Below are 20988 nucleotides of genomic sequence, written 5' to 3'. Positions count from 1 at the left end.
GCCACTGGCCGTGATGTAACCCACCTCTATTCCAAAACATTCCCGGATGACTTGTTTCTCTGTCCCTTTCACAAATATTTACTAAGCACCTGCTATGCACGTGACATGATTCTTTTTTTTTTCTTTTTTTTTCATTCTTTTTTTAAATTTTATTTTTTATAAACATATAATTTCCCCCCCCCAGGGGTATAGGTCTGTGAATCGCCAGGTTTACACACTTCACAGCACTCACCATAGCACATACCCTCCCCAATGTCCATAACCCCACCCCCCCTCTCCCAACACCCCTCCCCCCAGCAACCCTCAGTTTGTTTTGTGAGATTAAGAGTCACTTATGGTTTATCTCCCTCCCAATCCCATCTTGCTTCATTTACTCTTCTCCTACCCCCTTAACCCCCCATGCTGCATCTCCTCTCCCTCATATCAGGGAGATCATATGATAATTGTCTTTCTCCGATTGACTTATTTCGCTAAGCATGATACCCTCTAGTTCCATCCACGTCGTCGCAAATGGCAAGATTTCATTTCTTTTGATGGCTGCATAGTATTCCATTGTGTATATATACCACATCTTCCTTATCCATTCGTCTGTTGATGGACATCTAGGTTCTTTCCATAGTTTGGCTATTGTAGACATTGCTGCTATAAACATTCGGGTGCACGTGCCCCTTCGGATCACTACGTTTGTATCTTTAGGGTAAATACCCAGCAGTGCAATTGCTGGGTCATAGGGTAGTTCTATTTTCAACATTTTGAGGAACCTCCATGCTGTCTTCCAGAGTGGTTGCACCAACTTGCATTCCCACCAACAGTGTAGGAGGGTTCCCCTTTCTCCGCATCCTCGCCAGCATCTGTCATTTCCTGACTTGTTAATTTTAGCCATTCTGACTGGTGTGAGGTGGTATCTCATTGTGGTTTTGATGACATGATTCTTATTTGCAAAGGACACACGGAGGAAATAGAAGATACCGGCATATCCCTCCAGCTCCTAATACAGATCTGTGATCTCAAAAGGAGTGTGTGCACACTGGTGGGGGCCTCGGCCCATCCCAAGGGCAGTGGACAGAATACATCACAATTATTCATAGCTATTTCTATCTCATGATTTTCAATTTCTATATTTATGCTTTTATAAGATGCATGATATCTTGACATAGTAACATCCACATAAACAAAATTATTGGGGCACCTGGGTGGCTCAGTTGGTTGGGCATCTGACTGTTGATTTCAGCTCAGGTCATGATCTCAGGGTCGTTAGTTGGAGCCCTGCTGGGAGACTCAAGCAGGGAGTCTGCTTGAGATTGTCTCTCTATGGCCGCACACTACCCCATGCGAGTTCTCCCTCTCTAAGAAAAATAAATAAATAAATCTTTAAAAAAAAAAAAAAAGAGTTATCGGTGATAAATGTTTGATGGCTGTGGCGTCAGAAAAAACTCACTAATTATGAGTCTATAGATGGGTAACTATAAAATAAAAATTCAAGTTTATTTGAATTGAGATGAGATGAGAAAACAATGAATGTGGTAAGAACTCAGAGGCCAAGGAGGATCAGGAAAGTCTTGCAGAGAAGGTAGGAGCTGCATTAGGGGGAGTAGGCTCTATCCAGGCAGAAAGAGAGGAAAGCATTAAGGCAACAAGAGAACATCACCAACCACAGCTAGATTTGAGAAGGTGCCCCTCTGTGATCGCTCCCAGACCTAACTGCTCCCGCTGCCCTGCCCTTCCAGCTCCTCTCAGCCTGCCTTGAGCCTTGGGTCCACGGTCACTATCCCTTACTTTCTCAGCCTCCGCCCCCCTGTTCCCTTCTCCTGCCTTTTGGTGGAACTGGTTTCCCACAAGGGCCGACTTGTGTGCTTCTGAGTGGAGGTGCTCATTCTCCAACACCCAGGGCCGTGAGGGTAGCAGGAGACTTCCTCTGGGTCCCTAAGGCCACTTCTGTTTCTTGGACCCTGCCCACCATAAGGCTTACATACCCAGCCCAGCCCCCCTGAACCCCTTTCTCATTTCTGTCCCCTCTCCCCCTGCCCCTGCAGGCCCTTCTCTTCACTGTGCAAGAGCTTTTCCTTGGCTTCTTCTCACACCACGTGACCGCCCTTCCATCCCCACGTCCTCAGTGCCTGACCTCCTCTCTTTTGGAGGACTCTCCCTCTCAGCCACTTCAGTCACCTGTGCTCACACCTGGGGGTTGTCTCCACCAGGAGCTTCTCCACCTCTGGACACCCGTGTTGTACTCTGGCCAAACCAACTATAGCTGGCCTTGCCTTTCACAGAGATGCCCAGCGCTTTAATGCCTTCAATCCTCCCATCTCTCTGTCCTCATCTATTTCCACTTCCTTCCAGCCCACAGTCTAGAGACTTCCTTGGAAGGGTTGTCCCTCTTCTTAACTGAGAATGACCAACCCCTTGGCTTCCTCTTGCCACTGCCCTGTTTTTTTGTTCTCCTTTACGGTCAGGCTTCCTGAGATCTTCTCTATTTTTCTCGCTTACCATTCACAGCTCAACCACGATGAGCTGGCTTGGAGATTTCACCACCACAGTGGGATCACCCTTGACAAGTTCACCAGGGGCTGTGTTCTGCTCTTGGCAGGTTCTCAGCAGCCTTGCCCACTCTCTCGAGGGGGCTTTCTCCCTGCTGAGCCAACACACTCCACTTCTGGCTCTCCAATGCCAGCGCTCTGGGGCTCTGATCCTCTCCCCCTATGACCTCAGCTGCCATCTGCTGCTGTGAGTTGCTCACACCAATGTTCTCCAACCTAGATCCTCTCTGACCTCCAAACCACACATTCAGTGGCCCCTGACCTCTCAATTGGACAGCCCACGGATGCCTGGAACTCAGCTGAGGGCATCCCTCTTCTTCTTCTTCTTCTTCTTTTTTTTTAAAGATTTTATTTATTTATTTGTCAGGGACAGAGGGAGAGAGAGCGAGTGAGCACAGGCAGACAGAGAGGCAGGCAGAGGCAGAGGGAGAAGCAGGTTCCCTGCCGAGCAAAGAGCCTGATGTGGGACTCGATCCCAGGACACTGGGATCATGACCTGAGCCGAAGGCAGCCGCTTAACCAACTGAGCCACCCAGGCGTCCCGGCATCCATCTTTTGTCCAAAGCTCCTCACCCTCCTGCTCATCTGTTTCCCACCAACAGCTCCGAGGCAGAGATCTCTGAGTCTGGCTAGGTGTCTTGTTCACTCCCAACAGTTGCAGTAGCAGCAAAGTAGGAAGGATGAAGGTCACGGTGCTGTTCATCGAGACTAAGATAATTCACTCTCCGCAGCCAGGCTAAAGTTTCCAGAGTAGGGAGTCTCAGAGCCCAGACCGTGAAGATGTCCCCACCATAGGCATTAGGTGACCACCTCATGCCACCCTCAATCACTCCCCTCTCCATTCTATCTTTCAGAACTGCTTCTATCTCCCTAAAGCTCCCTCTTCCCTTCAGAAATTAGCAAGGCTTCATATTCTCCTGCCCTTGTAAACTTCCAAAGACTCTGCTGTAGGATGTGTGTCTTGGCCATTCTCTCCTCATACAAAAGCTTCACTGTAGTGGAGGGGAGGAGGCATTTAGACTCACAGTGATAGGAGGGGGTGGGAGACTGTCAGAGGACCCTCCACGTCAGCTGCAACTTGCTTCTCTCCTCTTCGGTGTGTCTGAAGACCTAAAACATTCAATGTAGCTCATGCGCCGAAGTTCATCCTCTGCTAGTCACATGAGAGTCACACCCTTAGCTAGCCCAAGTGCTCTTACTGTGCAGACAGACCACCCGTCCCTTCCCTGACCTCAGGTTACCTTGCAAAACCCCTCTTCTTCCACCTGTCCCTGAGAGACAGTGTCAGAGGTCATATGGAAGCCTGGCGCATCTGGTGTCTACAACAGCACGTTTTGGGTTCCATTCACCTCTGCTGCTCTGTCTTCCCCACCACCGAGGGGCTTTAGTGGAAGTTGAAGAGCAAGGCCAGTGGACAGCACCAGGGCACTGGGGACTCCAGACCCTTGGGCAGCTCAACAAACAGTGGGATCTGGTGTTCTCACCTGTACATTACGTATGACAAGACTTGCCTGGCCTGTGCAGACGCGGAGAAGATGAATGGAAGCGGTTCGTGAGGAGCAGTGATTCTCGACTGTGTTTCAGAAACACAGATCACTGGGACCTGCTCTTGGAGCTTTGATGTAGTGGGTCTGGGGTGAGGCCTGAGAACTGGCATTTCTAACAAGTTCCCAGGTGTTCTGCTGTGGGTCCAGCAACCATGCTTGAGGATCACTGTTTCAGAGGAAATTGCCTGCTCTGGAAGCCCTCAATACCTACATACATGGGTCACCCCCATCCAAGCTGAAGGAATGGCTTCGTCCTTCTGCTTTGGCTCAGCTGACAATGGGGAGTCCCTTGACATCAGTTTATTTCTGTGCCTGGACTCACCTTTGGTTCCCTCCGCGGTGGCTGGAGAGCATAAAGTAGGAATCCATGGCCGTTAACGGTGTGCAAGCCCTGGGTCCGTGGTAAAGATGGCCATCAGGGGGGTGCTCTGCCTGCTTCCAGGTTAGATGCAGATACTCCTTCCGGACTGTTGCATTTTCTCTAGGCCCCATCCAAGTGAGTTTTAAAGAGACACATCCCTCTGCAAAGGTTGAAAAATATTATCAATCACATTCAGAATACTGTGGTTCCTCTAGCACCCCAAGAGCCCCGACCGGCAACTACAGAAGGGCTTTCCGCCTGGGGCAGATGCCAGCCCTGGAAAGGAAATGGAATGAGCACAGCGCACTTGCTGATGTCGGAGTACGGGCAGAGCCTCAACACAGGCCAGTGTGGCTCCCCAAGGGCCAAGCCTCAGAGCCGGCCCGGCTCCTTCCTCTCTGCCCTCTGTCTGCAGGAGGGACTAAATAAACAGGCTTTACCTTGAGCCCCTGCCAAATGTCTGCCCTGCTTGCTTCGGCCGTAAGGGCCGATCGTATCTGTCCAGGAAGAAGGGTGCTCATGCTCAGAGGGCTGAGGTGTACAGACTCAAGAACGTACGAAGCTGCTGGGGCGGGGGTTGAGTTACCCTGGACAAAGCCTAGAAGTATTTGATATTTTCTTTGGCAAATACTGCAATAGAGTAGTACTCACTTCCTTACCAAGAACCAGATTTGATTTAAAACAGCCATATTTTAATAAAGCCAGTGGAGCCGTGCCTGGGTCATTGCCTGGCACTCAAAATGTGCTCCATAAATATTTGTTGGATGAATGAATGCCTTCCTTCCAGGATAATCTGTCCATTCCTAAAGCTCTGACATGATCCTGGCTACTCCAATCTAAACGGAATTTGTCCTATTTCTTTTAATCCTTCCCTCTTTAAAGTTCTCAGATGGGGCATAGAACAAATCCTTTTCCATCCTGCAGCTGGCTGCCTGGGGAACAATGGATTGGTCCCTCAGCAGCTCACAAATGAAAAGTCCCTGGCCACAGGCTCCCTGACCACTTGGCCAACCTGGCCCTCCCCACCACTGGCCCCACCCCAGAAGGAGACCCCAAAGACCTTCTGATCGTCCCCCATCAGAGACTAAAGATCCAGGAGACTAAAGATCCAAGAATTCACAAGGATAGGGCGTCCTCGATTATTTCCAGGGCATCCCGCCCCTTGTAGATTCCTCATCAGGTAAACCCCCTAATCCCCAGGCCTCAGATTTGGGGCCTTGAAGGAGGACTAAAGAATAAAGAAGAGCCAGGGATGGGGCCAGGGGTTCAATAAAAGGCACATGAAAGATTTTTTTTAAAGAACTGATTTGGTCACCAAATACAAGCAAACCTGTCTTGTCCCTAGCCAAGAGTTAGGAAGATCTGCTTGCAGCTGGGCTTCTTTTTCATGCATGGCTCACCTTGTTGGTAGGGCTCTCAGTGCCAGACCCACACAAATTCAGGCATAGGCCCTCTCCCTTAGGGAAGTCAGTTTCGCTGGGCAGACAAAGCGATCTTACCTAAAGTGGCCAAATAATGTGATAATGTGGCCTAAGTTAAGGGAGGGAGTCTATGGCATATTATGGTATATAAATCATTATCGAATTTCACATTTTTCTGGCTTAGATGGTAATAATTCCTAACCATTCACAAAAATGCTAAAATTTGTGCACCCAAGGTCATTTCAAGCACCCCCATGAACTAAGCTCCTTTCTTTGGGCAGTGTCACTCGGGCCCCTGGCCAGAGGGGAAACCTTACATGTTGCTCCAGCTCATGCTGACTTGGGCTTGGACAGTGCTACCTGGCTGGGCCACGTGACCCAAAGTCACAGCCCCAGGTTTCCTCTCTGGGCTCTGAGGCCAAAATGACTTCTTGCAGCAGAACTCCTGAGAGCAGAAAGAGCCGGAAGTCTGCTCCCCAAGTCCACCGAGGCTGGGGTCTGCCTGCCACCCTCCCCGCATCTTGGCCCTTTGCCTGCACAAATCGAAAGCAGTGCACCTCCCCTCTTTCCTGCTTGTTCTTTCAACATCAGATCCAGCTCGTGACCTGGCATCTGTAGGGCAACCACGACAAGAAGAAATATGAGGTTCAAGCAGGTTTACCTGCCAGTTCCTTCAGCCAAGGCTGCTGCGGCGGGAGATGCGGCTGCTGATGCGCTTAAGCAGGGGAGTGGGCAGGAGCCCAATCCGTGACTCCTCCCCGCACTCACTGGGCCAACAGAGGTGTCAACACATCCCCAAAACGCCATGTAGGGAAGTGAAGCAGAACACGTTCTGGACATCGTAGTTGAGAGAAAAGTTCACCCCAAAGTACTTCACAGGCATGTGACGGGATAAATCAGTCTAACATGTGACACTTCACAGGATAAATGAACAAGATTAATCTGTTTTCAAGTATCGACCATTTTGCAACAAACACTGATTTTTGTTGGCATATCTCCAATCCACAAGTATTATTAATAGGGCCTAGGAAGGTTATCGAAGTCTAGGAATAAAGAAATCTTATTATTTAGTTTACAAATGCATATGATGGTGTCATTAACGTGGATAATGTCATAGCAGGAGTCCAGCTCTGCTCTCTCGTGGGAATCACTCGTGAAGAAGTTCGCTGCGTCATCCTCACCCAAGTGCGATGTGGAAATACACATCCTCCTCCAGTTTTTCTTCTTCCTTTCTGACAGCATGTTCATAAGTGGACCTACAGGGCATTATGGCAAGTGAAATAAGTCAGACAGAGAAAGACAAATACCATATGATTTCACACATATGTGTAATCTAAAAACCAAAACAAACAAAACAACAAAAACCGACTCATAGGTAACAGAGAACCAACTGGTGGTTGCCATAGGTGAAGGGGATTAAGAGGTACAAACTTCCAGTTATGAAATAAATAAGTCATCCCCATGTAACGTATAGCATAGGGAATATGGTCAATAATATTACAGTAACTTTGGTGACAGATGGTTAACTAGACTTAAATAATGTATTTATAGATGTCAAAACACTACATCATACACCTGAAACTAATCTAATATTCTATGTCAACTACACCTCAACTTAAAAAAAAAAAAAAATGTGTATTCCTGAGTATCTTGGTTCATTCAGGCTGCTGTAACAGAATAGCCTGGCTTAGAAACAGTAGAAATTTATCTCTCACAGTTCTGAAGGCTGGACGCCCCAGGTCAAGACACTGGCAGATTCTGCCTGGTGAGAACCCACTTCCTGGTTCAGACTGCTGTCTTCTCACTGTGTCCTCACAAAGAGGAAGAGACAAAGGGACTCTCTGGGATCCCTTTCATAAGGACACTGATCCCATTCTTGAAGGCTGCCCCCTCAGGACTTAATCTCCTCCCAAAGGACTCACCTCCAAACACCATCATGCTGGAGGATTAGGTTACCACATATGAATTGGGGGGACACAAACATTCAGTCTTTAGAATGGGAAAAGAAAAGAAAGAAAATCTAGAGCCCATGGCAGTACAAGCTCAGAGCTCTATGCAGCTAGTAACTTACCTGAGCTACAGCACTGACCTGACCTCTGGGAGAGCTGGGGAGCTGGGCATCAGTAAGAGGGGCCCAAGGCTTCGTGCCCTTTGTAGGACCTGAGAGAGGGGCATTATGCCAGGAGATGACCAAGTCTGCCCTCATGAACAGATCTTTGACAAACCTCGTTCTTTATGACTAGTTATAGGTTCCTTGCAGAGCCTCTGATGTGGACAGCACACGCCAGTGGATAGAAGCCCCAGGTTAGGAGCTCCAGAGAAAATTCCGTGTGAATTTCTGATGAAAAACAAATATTGTGTGGAATAATATACTTTTACTAAAAAAATTATTTGTTGTTTATTGAAAATTCATATTTAATGGGCGCTCGATATTTTTACTTGATAAATCTAGCCCCCCTGCACGAGGTGGTTAAGGGCCATGAGGGGCCAAGTCCAAGTGGTTTCAAGCATCCAGCCTGATCAGGTCTCTCCAGACCACATAGGCTAATGCAGTTTGGGGGTGCCCATGGGTCGGGTGGGCCTTGAGTGGCCTCCCAGAGAACAAGTCCACTTAAACCATTCTATAAGCAAGTGTCCTTATACTAGCATTTCATCTCAGAGACATGAAGCATTTCAGGGAGATAAAAATAAGCAATAGCCAAATTCAAGGTGAAGATCCAGGATGACAAACCAAAACCAGATGCTTTATATCGAATGTATTATTGTTTCTTTGAGGTCACAGATGTCAAAATCTTAAGGCGAGGAAGACTTAAAAGGGAGATAGCTCTCACTGGTGGGTTGTTCTGTGAATGGGGAAAAGATTATCATTATTTTATTTGAAATGCAGAACAAGGATTCAAGGAGAGCAATGCAAAAATGCAGAACAAGGGGACCGGGGGAGTAAGCCTCAGCCATGACCCCAGGTTACAGGGGTCATGAGAGGGGGAGGGGGGCCGGCTACTGGGAAGCAAGCAGTGTGCTGATGGGGTAAGGTGTTCCTAAGATGCCCAGTGTCTGGCCATGTGTGTGCATGTGAGTTGTTGCTTTGGGGGGCGCTCTGGAGAATAGAGAGCCCACAGTGACTATCCAGCAGAGCCCCAGGACTTGGGAGGGCAGACACAACCCAACTGGAGGGGACATGAGGAGCTGAGGGTTGGTAACCCGGAAAGAAACCTGGGCCTGTTCATGGCCAGACCCATGGGAAGGACCTTCTGCCAGAGTGGGAGACTCAGGCTGCGGAGAAGTCTTGGGGGGACCCCAGGGTCTGGCGTGAGTGTGGCCTGAGTGGGAGTAGTCAGGACCTGCCTGGTACCTGAATGGAACAGGAAGGGATAGTGAAGACCAGGCAGGTACCCCTTGTGGCTTTGTGGCTTGGACAGAGGTGTTGGGAGCCATGCTGTCTGGCATAGGCTCCTAGGACGTGGGTTAGGAGAGTTGCTCCCAGCTTTACCCGATGTTGGACAGTCAGCCAGCTGTGTGTCACCAATCCCAGGCCTGGCAGCTAGTTCTGACCCCAGGTCCGGCACCAATCCCTGTGCTACTACACACAACCACCCCTCTTCTCGGGAGCTGTGTTCTCAGCCGTCCGAATGAGGAGTCCCAGACAGCCACTGTGGAAGTGCTCTGGGAGTCACAGCCTCTCTCTTCAGGTCTGCTGGGCAGGCGTATTGTGGCTCCTGGGCCGGAGTCTCCCTGCATGACGGTAGCCTTGGCCGGGATCCTCATGAAGGCGCTTAGGCTGGGCACAGGTCATGCCATAACTACCCCCACTTTTCTCCGTGTTTAATCAAGGGGGTCTGAAACTGAAACAACTGGAAGAAAGTGAAGCTTGATCTTTCCCTTCTCTGAGGGAGACACAAGCCCAAATGGTGGGGACAAAGGTCACTCTGTGCCTCTTGAAATGAAAACTCAGAGAAGCCTTTGGGACTTCCTCATTCCTTGTCTTCTGTCAGCAGCTCTGGAATGGCTCGGGTTCCTGGGACTCAGCAGGCCTCGTAAAGGCTGTCACTACAGCCCTGTCAGCCAGGTGGCCAGGCCACCTGCCCCGCCCCATCTTGCACTAGGCCCAGCCAGGCTGCTGAGGGCGGAGGACTGTTTCCTTACACACCCACCACGTATAGAATCTCTATCTCTCTCTCTCTCTCTCTCTCACACACACACACACACACACACACACACACACACATAGAGCCAGGGGCCTGGCCTCGAAGTTGAGGGACAGCAAGCCCCTGGAGTGGTGCCCTTCTTCCCCTGCAGGGGCCGGGACAACTGCTCCCTCCCTCCGCGCCAGGCTTGAAATGGCCTCTACCTCCTCTCCCTCCATGAGCCAGGCTGTTCCCTGTAACTGCATTTTACTGTGCTTGCCCTGATCCAAAGGACACTCAAGACCTCGTCCTTGAAAGGCCAAGCCACCACTCGGCAGGTTTTCCCTCGTGTATACCATGGAGGGCTGGAGGGACTGGGCATCCCGGCCACCAGCGCTCTGGCAAATCAATACAGTTCTTCTTATGTCCGAGTTAGAGAAACTCTTTCAAGCTGCAAGAAACGCAGACACGCTCAAGTTAGCTGGAGTGCTGGCTGGGTGTTGGAAAGGAAGACAAAGGACAGACGGAGAGCTACTCAGGCAGGACTCCTGCAGTACCCTGACATCTGGATTCGTGGTTTGGGATGAGTACTAAGGCAGCCGCAATAATGCTGATCGTGAGCCTCTATCGAGCACTCGTCCCAGCTGGGTCACAGCATGACCTAGAGGCCCAGCAGCCATCATCATGTGCCACTCACAACAACCCTGTAGAATAGGGTCTCATCACTGCCATTTGAGGAGGAAGGTGTGGGACATAGAGAGAGCTGTGACTTGTCTGGAGTCCTACAGCTGGTACGTGCAGGACCGGGATGCAAACCCAAGCTGTCAGGAGCCCCGCGATATAGCACAGGAGAATCATTCCACCAAGGTGAACCCCCCCCACCTGGATGTTCCCCTGCCCTGGTGGATCTGCCATTGTCTCAATTTGACTTGCCCACATCTCTGTGGGTCTAGCTTTCTCTCTGTCTTTCTCCATCTCTCTCTCTCCTCAGAATCTCCTCCTGCTTCTTGCTCTGTGTGTCCAACTCACAGCTCCCTGGGAGAGGACCTTCAGGGGCCATCGGAATCCAGCCAGTGTGAACTGCTCTGAAAGTAAAGCATTTGCCAAACTGGACCTTTCTTTGTCAATGGTGAGCAGCTGCCTGTGGGTGGGGGACAGTCAGCTGTAGTCGGGGCAGCTGGCCATGGTCAGTCAACACAGGCACCCCTGAGGGTGGAGTAGGCACCCCTACCAGGCATAGGTTGTCCAGCGTGGGGTGTTGTTTTTTTTTTTTTTCTGAAATCTTTACTAAATATAGGTCTCATTTTCTGACTTTATATGAATCATCTAGTAGGTGGGGCACCTGGGTGGCTCCATCCTTAAGCGTTTGCCTTCGGCTCAGGTCATGATCCCAGGGTCCTGGGATGGAGTCCCCCATCAGGCTCCCTGGTTGGCAGGGAGCCTTCTTCTCCGAGCTCTCCCACTCCCCCTGCTTGCGTTCCCTCTCTTGCTGTCTCTCCCTGTCAAATAAATAATTATAACCTAAAAAAAAAAAAAAGAAATCATCTAGTAGGCATAATTGAACTTAAAAAAAAAATTAGTCGGGATTTTATGATTCCTGAGGCACCATTCTGAACTCCAACTGGATCAGGCTGCAAAAGTAGGAGGTATAGAGCGCGCTAATGTGTGGCGACATCCAGGAAACTCCCTAAACATCTTTCAAAAATACGTTCCTGATTGGTTCTTTGCCTTCACCTCAATGTGGAGGCAACAATGAGAAGGAAATTCCCTGGCAGTGGGTTCCCCTGAAATCAGGCATCATGTTCTGAACTGCAAATGTAAGCAGGCCCCATGAGATGTGGTTTCCTCCTCCTCGGACCTCCCAGCTCAGGCTGCTGAGGGGCTGCAGAGACTCCTCAGACAGCTGGGACCTGGGCCAGCTCCTCCGGCATCTCCCTTCCCAGGAGGCTCCTCTGCTGACAGCAGGATAGAAGGTGGGGGAGCGGGGTCTCAGGTCACTCTGAGAGGTCACAGGCTGCTAATCCACTCTTGGAACTGTCCAAAAAAAGCCCATTTGGGTTTGATCCTTTGCATAAAGAGATTAGAGGACATAGAACTTGACATCTGCATGTTGTCCAGCTTCTGTTAGAGAACATCCATCTTTGGGGCGCCTGGGTGGCTCAGTGGGTTAAAGCCTCTGCCTTTGGGCTCAGGTCATGGTCCCAGGGTTCTGGGATTGAGCCCCGCATCAGGCTCTCTGCTCAGCAGGGAGCTTGTTTCCCTTCCTCTCTCTCTCTGCCTGCCTCTCTGCCTACTTGTCATCTCTGTCTGTTAAATAAATAAATACAATCTTGAAAGAAAGAAAGAAAGAAAGAAAGAAAGAAAGAAAGAAAGAAAGAAAAGACCCATCCTTATGGAGAAGCATGGCGGATGGAGCAAAAGTCCAAAACCCTTCGCTGAAAATACTTGGTCAAGACTGAAGAGTCACACCCAGAGCTGCAGTCTGATTCCAAACGCTGTCCTATGTCAAACAGGATTCCCTGTGGATCGGAAACACCAACGGCTGGGGCGGGTGCCGCTACAGGACAATGTGTTCCTTTGGGGCTTGACACTCCCCCCACCAATGGACCAGGGCAGCTGAACTTTAGTCTTCAATTCAGGGGCACCTGGGAGCAAGGCTGCGGGGTTGGAATTCCAAGCTTTCTCCCCTCGGGCCACAGGGTGCGTCTGCCAGGGTGGGGCCTGGGAGCTGCCATTTTCCTAAGTCAGGAGCCAGGCAAATGAAGAAATGGCCTCCCACCGCGTGCTGCAGTGTGACATTCACAGGACAACAGACCGACACTCAGAGTTACACCAGGCAGGCCTAGATTTAAGGGGAGCTGGATGTGGGTAGCCTTGTTTGGCCGAGAAAACACGTGTTTTGTTTGTTTGTTTCCTGTTACTCTACTTTCTACCAAGGTTTAACAGGATTTGTACCCAGCATCTGACTTGGAAACTCTTCCAAGAGGGTCAGTATTCACTACACTGATTATGTGGGTCTCACTTCCTTGACCTGTAGCCTGTACTGTTGATCAAAGCAGTTTCAAGGGGACACCTGAGCACTGAGGGTTGTAGGTTAAGTGATGAATCACTCAATTCTACTCCTGAAACCAATACTACACTATATATTAACTAACTTGCATTTAAATAAAATTTAAAAATAATTTAAAAAATATATAAAGGGGACACGTGGCCTGAAAAGGGGACAGGAATAGGTGGTTCTGGGGAAGGCAAGTGGACCCCATGGCACCTCATGACTTAATAAGCCTCGTTCAGGAGAGGGGAGGAGAGCAGGGAAGGCTATCTGATGGCAGCTTCGCCGAGCCCTGCGCTCTCCCTGGGAGGATCTGAGACACCACAGCTTGAGGCAACCACTTGACACAAACAGATCTCCCAAGCCCGACAGCCTGGCATGCCCAGACAGGACTTTCAGTGCATGTGGAGGGGGTTTGGGCACAAGGCCCTGGATGTATGCCCAGCCCTTTCCAGAGAATACAGACATTTCTCTCCTCTGCCAACAGAAAAAAGGAGAGAAGAAGCTGCATTTTCCATCTCAATCAATGGGGCCAACGCCCTTGCAGAAACCCCCTCATCATGGAGCCTTGACAGAGTATTTTCCTGAGGGTCTTTGCCCAGAGATGGTCCCCATGATACCATCAGGACCCCTCTTGAGCTCCCAGGTTCTTCAGGCAGAAAGACCCAACTGGGCATCTCTGGGACTGAGGGAGGCAAGGGGTGGACCACGGGGCACTCCCGAGACTGATGTTTGGGGCCAGCATGTGTGGGAGTGGGAGGGGAGCAGAGCAACATGGTTCTCTGGGCTTGTTAACATTCAATGAATCCCACCCAGACCTACTCTTTCGGTGTCCCACGGCTGATGTAACAAAGTAAACAGGGTAGGAAGCTTAAACAACACACATGTATTGTCTCAGAGCTCTGGAGGCTGGAAGTCCAAGATCAAGGTGTCAGCAGGGTTGGTTTCTTTGGAGGCCTCTCTCCATGGCTTATAGATGATGGTCTTCTCCCTGTGTCTCCACGCCATTCTCTGTCTGTGTGCGTCCATGTCCAAAATGCCCCTTCTTATAAGGCACCAGCCACATAGGATTACAGCCCACCCTAATGACTTCATTTTAGTTTAATTACCTCTTTAAAGGCCCCGATCTCCAAGTATGGTTACATTCTATGGTATACTGAGGGTCAGGACAGCAACGTAGAATTTGGGAGGGCACAATTCAGGCCCTAACACCTTCTGGAAGCAGCCAGCATCATATCCCGTGTGAGCAGCTGTGCATCCCACTCATAAAGGCATTGACCACAAAGCATGTTCCCATGTTCTTTCCCCTTTAATACCTTTAATTCACCCCAGAGTCAGCACAGAAAGCATTCTTGTCTTATTTTATAATTGAGGCACCTGAGAGGCAAAGCCAGTGGCTCTGAGTGCCCCTGCCAGGAAGAGAGTGAGCAGCGCTGAGACCTGGTCCCCTCACTCCTCTGCAGTGTGCTCTCGAACTCACCGATTGGGACTGGAACACTTCCCTCCAAGGAGAAAGAAAATACTTCCTCTGAGAAGAGCCTCACGCCCCAGTCAAGTTTGTGGGAGCTCAATCTTGTCCTATTTAATTTGCCTGAGCTTCATCTCATAACATTTATTTGTTAAATAAAGTCACTTCTCCCTGCCAGCGGCTCTCATATGGCCACTGTGGCCCAGACACTCTGCTGGGCAACGCATGTGCATGACATCTCAAAATAAATCATATTTTGTAGATGAGAAAATGGAGCTTCGGGAAATAAAAGTAAGCAGCTACTCAGTGTTAGAGGAGTGCTCTGAACCCAGATAAAGGTAATTCAGAATCCCATACTCTTTCCAGGGTAGTGACCGCCAAAAAAATTCATGTGTTTTTGAAGGGCCCACTTTACCCCAGGCACCATTCCACGTGCTGCTCTGATGCATGGTATTCATCAGTTTACAAAACAGACACTGATCCCTGGCCTTAGGGAGCTTATAGTCTTCCAAAGGAGACAAACAGTAAGAACAATAAATAAATTGTGTTATACATTGGAAAGTGCGAAATACCGTGGAAAAAGAAAAGATGTAGGGTGGGATTATCGGGAACACTGGGGCTGGGACAAGTGGCAGTATTAAATTGGGTGGTCAGGGAGAGCTGTACGGAGAGAGTGATGTTTAAACAAAGACTCAAGGGAATGAAGGAATTAAGCAATGTGGATATCTGGAGAAGAGTATTCCAGGCAGAGAACAAGTGCAAAGGTCCTGGGGCAGGAGTGTGTCTGATGCACTGCAAGAACAGCAAAGAGGCTGTGTGGCTGGGGAGGCAAGGAGAGCACAGGAGATGAAATCGGATAAGAATAGTGACCAGCTGATGTTGGGTTCACAGACCACTGCCTTGACTTGGCCTTTTTTCTCAGAGATGGGACCACCAGAGGGCTCTGAGCAGAGGTGGGGCAGAGTGTCACCTGCCCTACCTTCCAATAGGATCACTCTAGCTGCTGTGCTGAGAACTGACTGCAAGAGAACAAAGAGGAAGCAGAGACACCAGTGATGAGTCTTCTGAAATAGTCCAGACAGTGGCTTGGACAAGGTGGGCCTGGTGCGGCAAGTGCCAGACTCTGCAGCCATTGCTGCTGTTTCTCCTCCTTTCTGGAAAGTCTGTGGAATGGGGCCACCTGCAGTCCAGCCCTGGTGTTCCCGAGAAGCAGCTCTGAGGCCAAAGAAAGCTGCTTCGCTGTCTGAATCAGTCTTCTCATTTAGAAAACAGAACAAAACAGGGTTAACAATCCCAGCCTCACAGGGCTGTTTGAGACCCACCTCTGACGATGGATGTGAGGTGCGAGCGAGTAACAGGTGCTCAGTTCCAGATGGCTATCTCCACACCTTCCAGACCCCCACGTCCTGAGACCTACTTCAGATTAGGGCTCTCAGGCCTTGCTCTCCTGCCCCCCAAAGGAAGCAGGTACAGATGGATCTCTGAATGGAAGCACTTTGGGGCACACGACACTGTGCAATCCTTCCCCCTGTTGGGGGGTGGTGCTCACAAACGGACACAGCCTTCCATGAGGCCCCGGATGCAGAGCCCCAGGCCACAGGTGGAGCCAGCTTATAGAGGCCCAGGGACCCATGGATGGACTTCATGTCTTCTGATCTCCAGGAGAGGGGCTGGACTGAGCCCTGGATTGGGAGTCCAACAACCTGCATTTCTTTTTTGAGACATAGTTGACATATATCATTATGTTCGTTTCAGAAGTGCAACCTAATGATTTGATCTTTGCAGATACTGTAAAACAATCACCACAATAAGTCCAGTTAACAGCAATCTGCGTTTCTGTAATGACTCTGCCAGTTTCCAGCTCAGTATACTTGAAAAATGACTTTTCTCTGGGCCTCAGTCTCCCCCATCCATCAAGTGCAGATATTGGCAAAATGTCTGTGCTTCTTCTGGAGGTTTTCTGGGCCTGAAGAGAGCCCAGGCAGTTGTGGAGTCATGGATTTACTCATTTCCTTATTCTCCTCATGACTTGGCCCTATTTCCTGGCATCCATCATTCCCCAGCGATGCTCATTTGGTCTGAGCCAGCTCTACAGGGAGCACCAGTGATCTGAGCTGGGATCAGAGAGTCTTGGGACAAACCTGAGCTACACAGCCTTACTCTTTCCCTTCAAGATGTGTGAAGGCATTTCCCTTAGAGGGAGATGAGGGGGCTGATTACACCATGGGTGGTTAGATGGTCCAGCTGGAAGGTCCCTTAGAGACCCTCCTTTTGCAGGTGGGGAAGCCAAGGCTACGAGAGAAGGGACTTGTCTAGGACTACTTGCCGAGGTCACTGGAAACATCTGTTTTTAAAAAAAATAAACAAAAAAACAGCTTTTCTAAACTATACCTGGCATACATTAACCTGTATATAAAGTATACAATTTGGTGTGTTTCTACAAACATACGTACCCATTGAACCATCACCTCCACAAAGTTCATTGTGTCCCAGCCTGCTTTCTGTCACTATCAATGAGTTTTTGCTCTACTTTAAGGTAGAGCCCACAGGGCTGGCTGACAGATTGGGGGGTGGGAGGTGGGGAAAAGAGAGGGTGATCAAGATTTTAGCCTGGGGACTAGAAGGTTCGAGTTGCCATCCTCTGAGATCAGTGTGGAACGAAGTTGGAAAGAGCTTCCAGAGCTCAGGTTTGGACAAGTGTCTGAGCTGTCAAGTAGGCCCCAAGTGGAAAGGATTGATTGTAGCTGGCCTTCTGGGTCTGGAGTGCCAGAGCATCTGGGCTGAGACACACAGAGAAGGACTGAAAGCCAGGGATTCGATGGGTCCCCAAGGACTGAGTATAGTTGACAACCAGGCTCTGGCTCTCCTACACTAACAGTTCATTAGGTGTTCTAGAAAATGCACTCTGGTTCCCAAGTCTGCCCCCATTCAAGGGTCAGGCCTCCCTGAGCCCTAGAGAGGGAGTCCTCTGAAGGCGGAGCTGTGTCATTCCATCTGCATTTACAAGGTACCTGCACAGTGCCCGGTCCCTGGTAAAAGCTTAGTACATGTTTGTTGAACAATGGGGCTAGAAAGGGCAAGAAAAACTCTCCCCGCCTCTGCAAAGGCTCAGGAATCCGCTTCTGCTTTTTTCCCAGAGCTGTGAGTCACAGGAGCGGGACTGCTTCCCACAAGCCGGGAGGACTCCCTTCCTCTAACCCTCACCTTTGGCCTGTGATTCTGCAAAGAAGGAAAAAGCAAAATGACATTTGATTCACCTTTCCCTCAGCCGCCTTCCCAAGAAGCCTGTCAGTTAGGTCTGACCATTCCCACTTCACAGATGTGGACAGTGGGGAGGGACAGAGAGGGCGGGGAGCAGATTTGAGCCCATGGCCCCCAAATCTACTGCTGCCTCCCCATGAGGAAAAAGTTCTAGTGGGGGGGGGGCTGGTGACATTGCATGAAGGTTTGAGGGAATCTGCCTTTGGCTGTCCCCCACATGTCCCTTCTTCCTCTGTAAGCCTGTGATAAGATGAGTCGCCCCTTTCATCTTCATGCCCAGGGCCACCCTTGCCATCCCATCCTGGCCTGCCCTCTCAGTATGATCCCCAAATGCTTCCTGCCCAGCCCTGGCCTCAAGAACCTTCTCTGGGCCATGCATGCCTCCCCCCACCCCAGGTGTGCACAGGCTCACATGACAGTACCTTCTGACAACCCCAATACTGCAAGGACATTCAGTCTGCCCAATCAACACAGCTGGGCAGCTCCAGCTGTGTCTAGTCTGGCAGGACAAGTGACAGGCCCCATGTTAGTCCTCCTGTGGCTGGAGAGGGGAGGTCAAGAGTTCAATTTCAGGTCATTAGTTGTGACTGTGAGGAGCATTCTGGAGGAAAAGTCCAGGACATGGGATAAAGGGACTAGCCATCCTGGGGTCCATGGAGGCATCCCAGGGATGTGAGGGGAAAGATGGGGATAAGGGGTGAGCAGGAGTCAGTAAGGGGAAGACATGAGGGGAGAGCATTCCTGGCAGAGGAGAGAGTAGGGCAGAGCTCGAGGGACAGAGAAGGCCTGTGTGCCTCCGGGGGACACCAGGTAGGGGACTTAGGAAGTCTGGAGAGAAAGGACAACTCTAACTGGTAGGTCTGGTCCACCAGCAAAGAAACAGCCCTTAGTTGGATCAATGGCTGGGATGCAGGCACTGGGAGTGGGCAGCGGTCTGGGGGCCAGAAGCACTCTTAGGAAGTAAGGTTTCGAGGTCAGTCCCCCCTCAGCCCTGCTGGAAGAGTAGAGGTTCCTGGTCCCCACACACCCTGTGCACTTCAGGTTTCCAGCACTGCCTGGGAGGAGGCCCAGGCCTTCTGTCTGCAGGGAGCTTTCGGAGGCGGAAAGGTGGAGCCCTGGAATGTGCTGACCTCTGCCTGCCTCCTGCAAGGACCAGGCACTGAGACCCATTCTTTCCAGCACGAAAGCTCTGCTGAAGCCAGGGGCGGGTGTGGTCCCGTGCTGGGCAGGACCACACGGGAGCGTCCACTTCCCTTAGGATGGTTCCCAGAAGGACTTTGGCTTCCCCGGAGGCTCCGTCCTCCTCCCCAGCATCCTTCCTTAATGAGGAGAGGAAGGGCCCTGAGGCCAGGGTTAGCACAGGGCCCAGCCAGGGCAGTGCCGGCTCAGGGCTTCCTGGGCAGGGCTCCACAGTCACCCTTGAAGCTGGTGGCCCTGCGGCACCTTTCAGGAGACTTCACAGTTGGTTTTGGAAACCACTCTGGTTGCGTAGGAGCAGGGCACTGTGGCCTATGTCCCGAGGGAAGTGGCCTAGTGGCTGGAAGGGCTTGGGGGCTGGGAGGAGAGGTACAGGGCAGGGCTCTGTAGGGAGGGAGGGAGGGAGCCCACTCTCCGGTGCCACACTCACCCTCTCCAAGCCTCGGTGACCTCCTCTGCACTTGGAAGCCACAGTTGGCTCTGCCAGAAGAGGCCTGAGGTCGCAGGAGGCCGTAAGGTGCTTCCCGAATGTGGGGGTGTCCAGTCACCCGGGGGGAGAGACACTGAGGCAAGCTCTCAATGGAGAGCACAGAAGCTGCCAAGCTCCCAAGGGCAAAGCAGGACCCCCAGGATGAGGAGTCAGGCCAAGCCTGAAGACTTTCTTTGGGTCCCTGATTGCGAAGTATAGTGTCCTGGGAATCTCTCCCCCAGATAGACTGAGCTCTGCATTCCCCTGTCACACCAGGACTTGGGCTTGTATGGTGGCCAGTGGTTCTCCCTGGAGGTCTCTGAGAATCCGCCCCAGGGCGGAGGGGTTACACACATGCATACTCTGGGAGCTCAGAGAATCCCCGGGGTGGGGGGCGCACCAGAATCTCGGCCGCAGGACTCCTAGGGGTGGGTGTGTAGGAATCAGGATTAGGCAGGGAACTGCGAACGAGACAGGAGCCCCTCCCAGGCAGCACCCCCAAAGCCCTCTGTACTGCGTTTTGTGTTCCCCCACCCCCTACAGAAGTCTTCCCAGTGTGGCATTCTCGAGTGCATGGACTGGATCCTCCTCGAAGCCGCAGTGTGAGGCACCAAGCAGGCCTCTGTAAGCTCACTGGGAGAGGAACGGAAGAAGCTCTTGGTCACCTCCCAACTCAAGCGAGCTCTACTCTGTCTCTAGCTCCCCGCCCAACTCCCGTACCCAGCCGGTGCTCAGTAAATGTCTGGCAACTGACTATTAATTCCCCAAATAAACCTGCCCCCCGAGTCAACACGCACCATGTGGCCTTTCCCAAACACACCTCCTGTGTTCCCAGTCCCCCAGCCCTGGTCTTTCTGTGGGGTCTCTTCCCTAGCTGACATTCTGAGTGTCCTGCGCGGGCCTCCTGTCCTGGGATGCCTTCTCCAACTGGCCTAAGCTCAACACAGCAGCGCCGCAGCCAAAAACCTCCCAGGTCTTCCCTCAGTCCCCACCGGACTGACTCTCAGGGTTTACGGACACACCCCTACCCCCAGCCCTTACCCTGATGGCAACCCTTGATGCAGTGCCCAGACAGTAGTCCGCATCCTACAAACACACACAGACAAGCACACGCGACCTCTCGGCGGTGCTAGGGTGGACACACTTGCAGGTGTGCACAGACCGTGCTCACGCATGCCCCAGCTGCTCCCCAGGTTGGTTGATAAGACTGAGAGGCTCTAGACAAGTCCCCTTCTGCCGTCAGAAAGCCCTGAGCGGATGGTCAGGATGCCTGGGTGGCTCACCTTGGAAAAGTCACCCTGTTGAGCCTCATACTCCCCGTCTGTGAAATCAGGAGTTGGAGCACATGATCTCTCAGGCCTCCATCAGCTCCTAAATCTGCACATGGTGAAAGCGGTCAATCATAGCACAGGAACTAAACTCCCCAGAGTGACTGTGGTGAAGCAAAAGGGGAGAAAGGGGCTCAGAGCACCCTGACGGGTGCCTCCGTGCTCCGGGGTACCATGCGTTCGTCCTGGTGGCCAAGTCAGTCTCCCTCGGAGAACTGCAGGA

At 51.1% G+C, this 20988-nt stretch overlaps 1 long non-coding RNA gene across 1 annotated transcript in view; it reads left to right on the top strand.

Annotated features, from left to right (window-relative positions):
* Positions 1-20139, top strand: part of LOC116874733 — a 30639-nt gene extending 10500 nt beyond the window's left edge. Inside the window, exons 2-3 of the long non-coding RNA XR_004384054.1 lie at positions 10982-11119; positions 19981-20139. This is a non-coding gene — a long non-coding RNA (uncharacterized LOC116874733). The remainder of the gene's footprint in view (positions 1-10981; positions 11120-19980) is intronic.
* Positions 20140-20988: the final 849 nt, after the last annotated feature.

The sequence above is a fragment of the Lontra canadensis genome, unplaced genomic scaffold, assembly GCF_010015895.1.
Source record: "Lontra canadensis isolate GAN:19392208 unplaced genomic scaffold, GSC_riverotter_1.0 scaffold38, whole genome shotgun sequence".
NCBI classification, from domain to species: domain Eukaryota; kingdom Metazoa; phylum Chordata; class Mammalia; order Carnivora; family Mustelidae; genus Lontra; species Lontra canadensis.
Note: the sequence above shows the minus strand (reverse complement) of the source record. Positions and strands in the feature narration are given on the sequence as shown.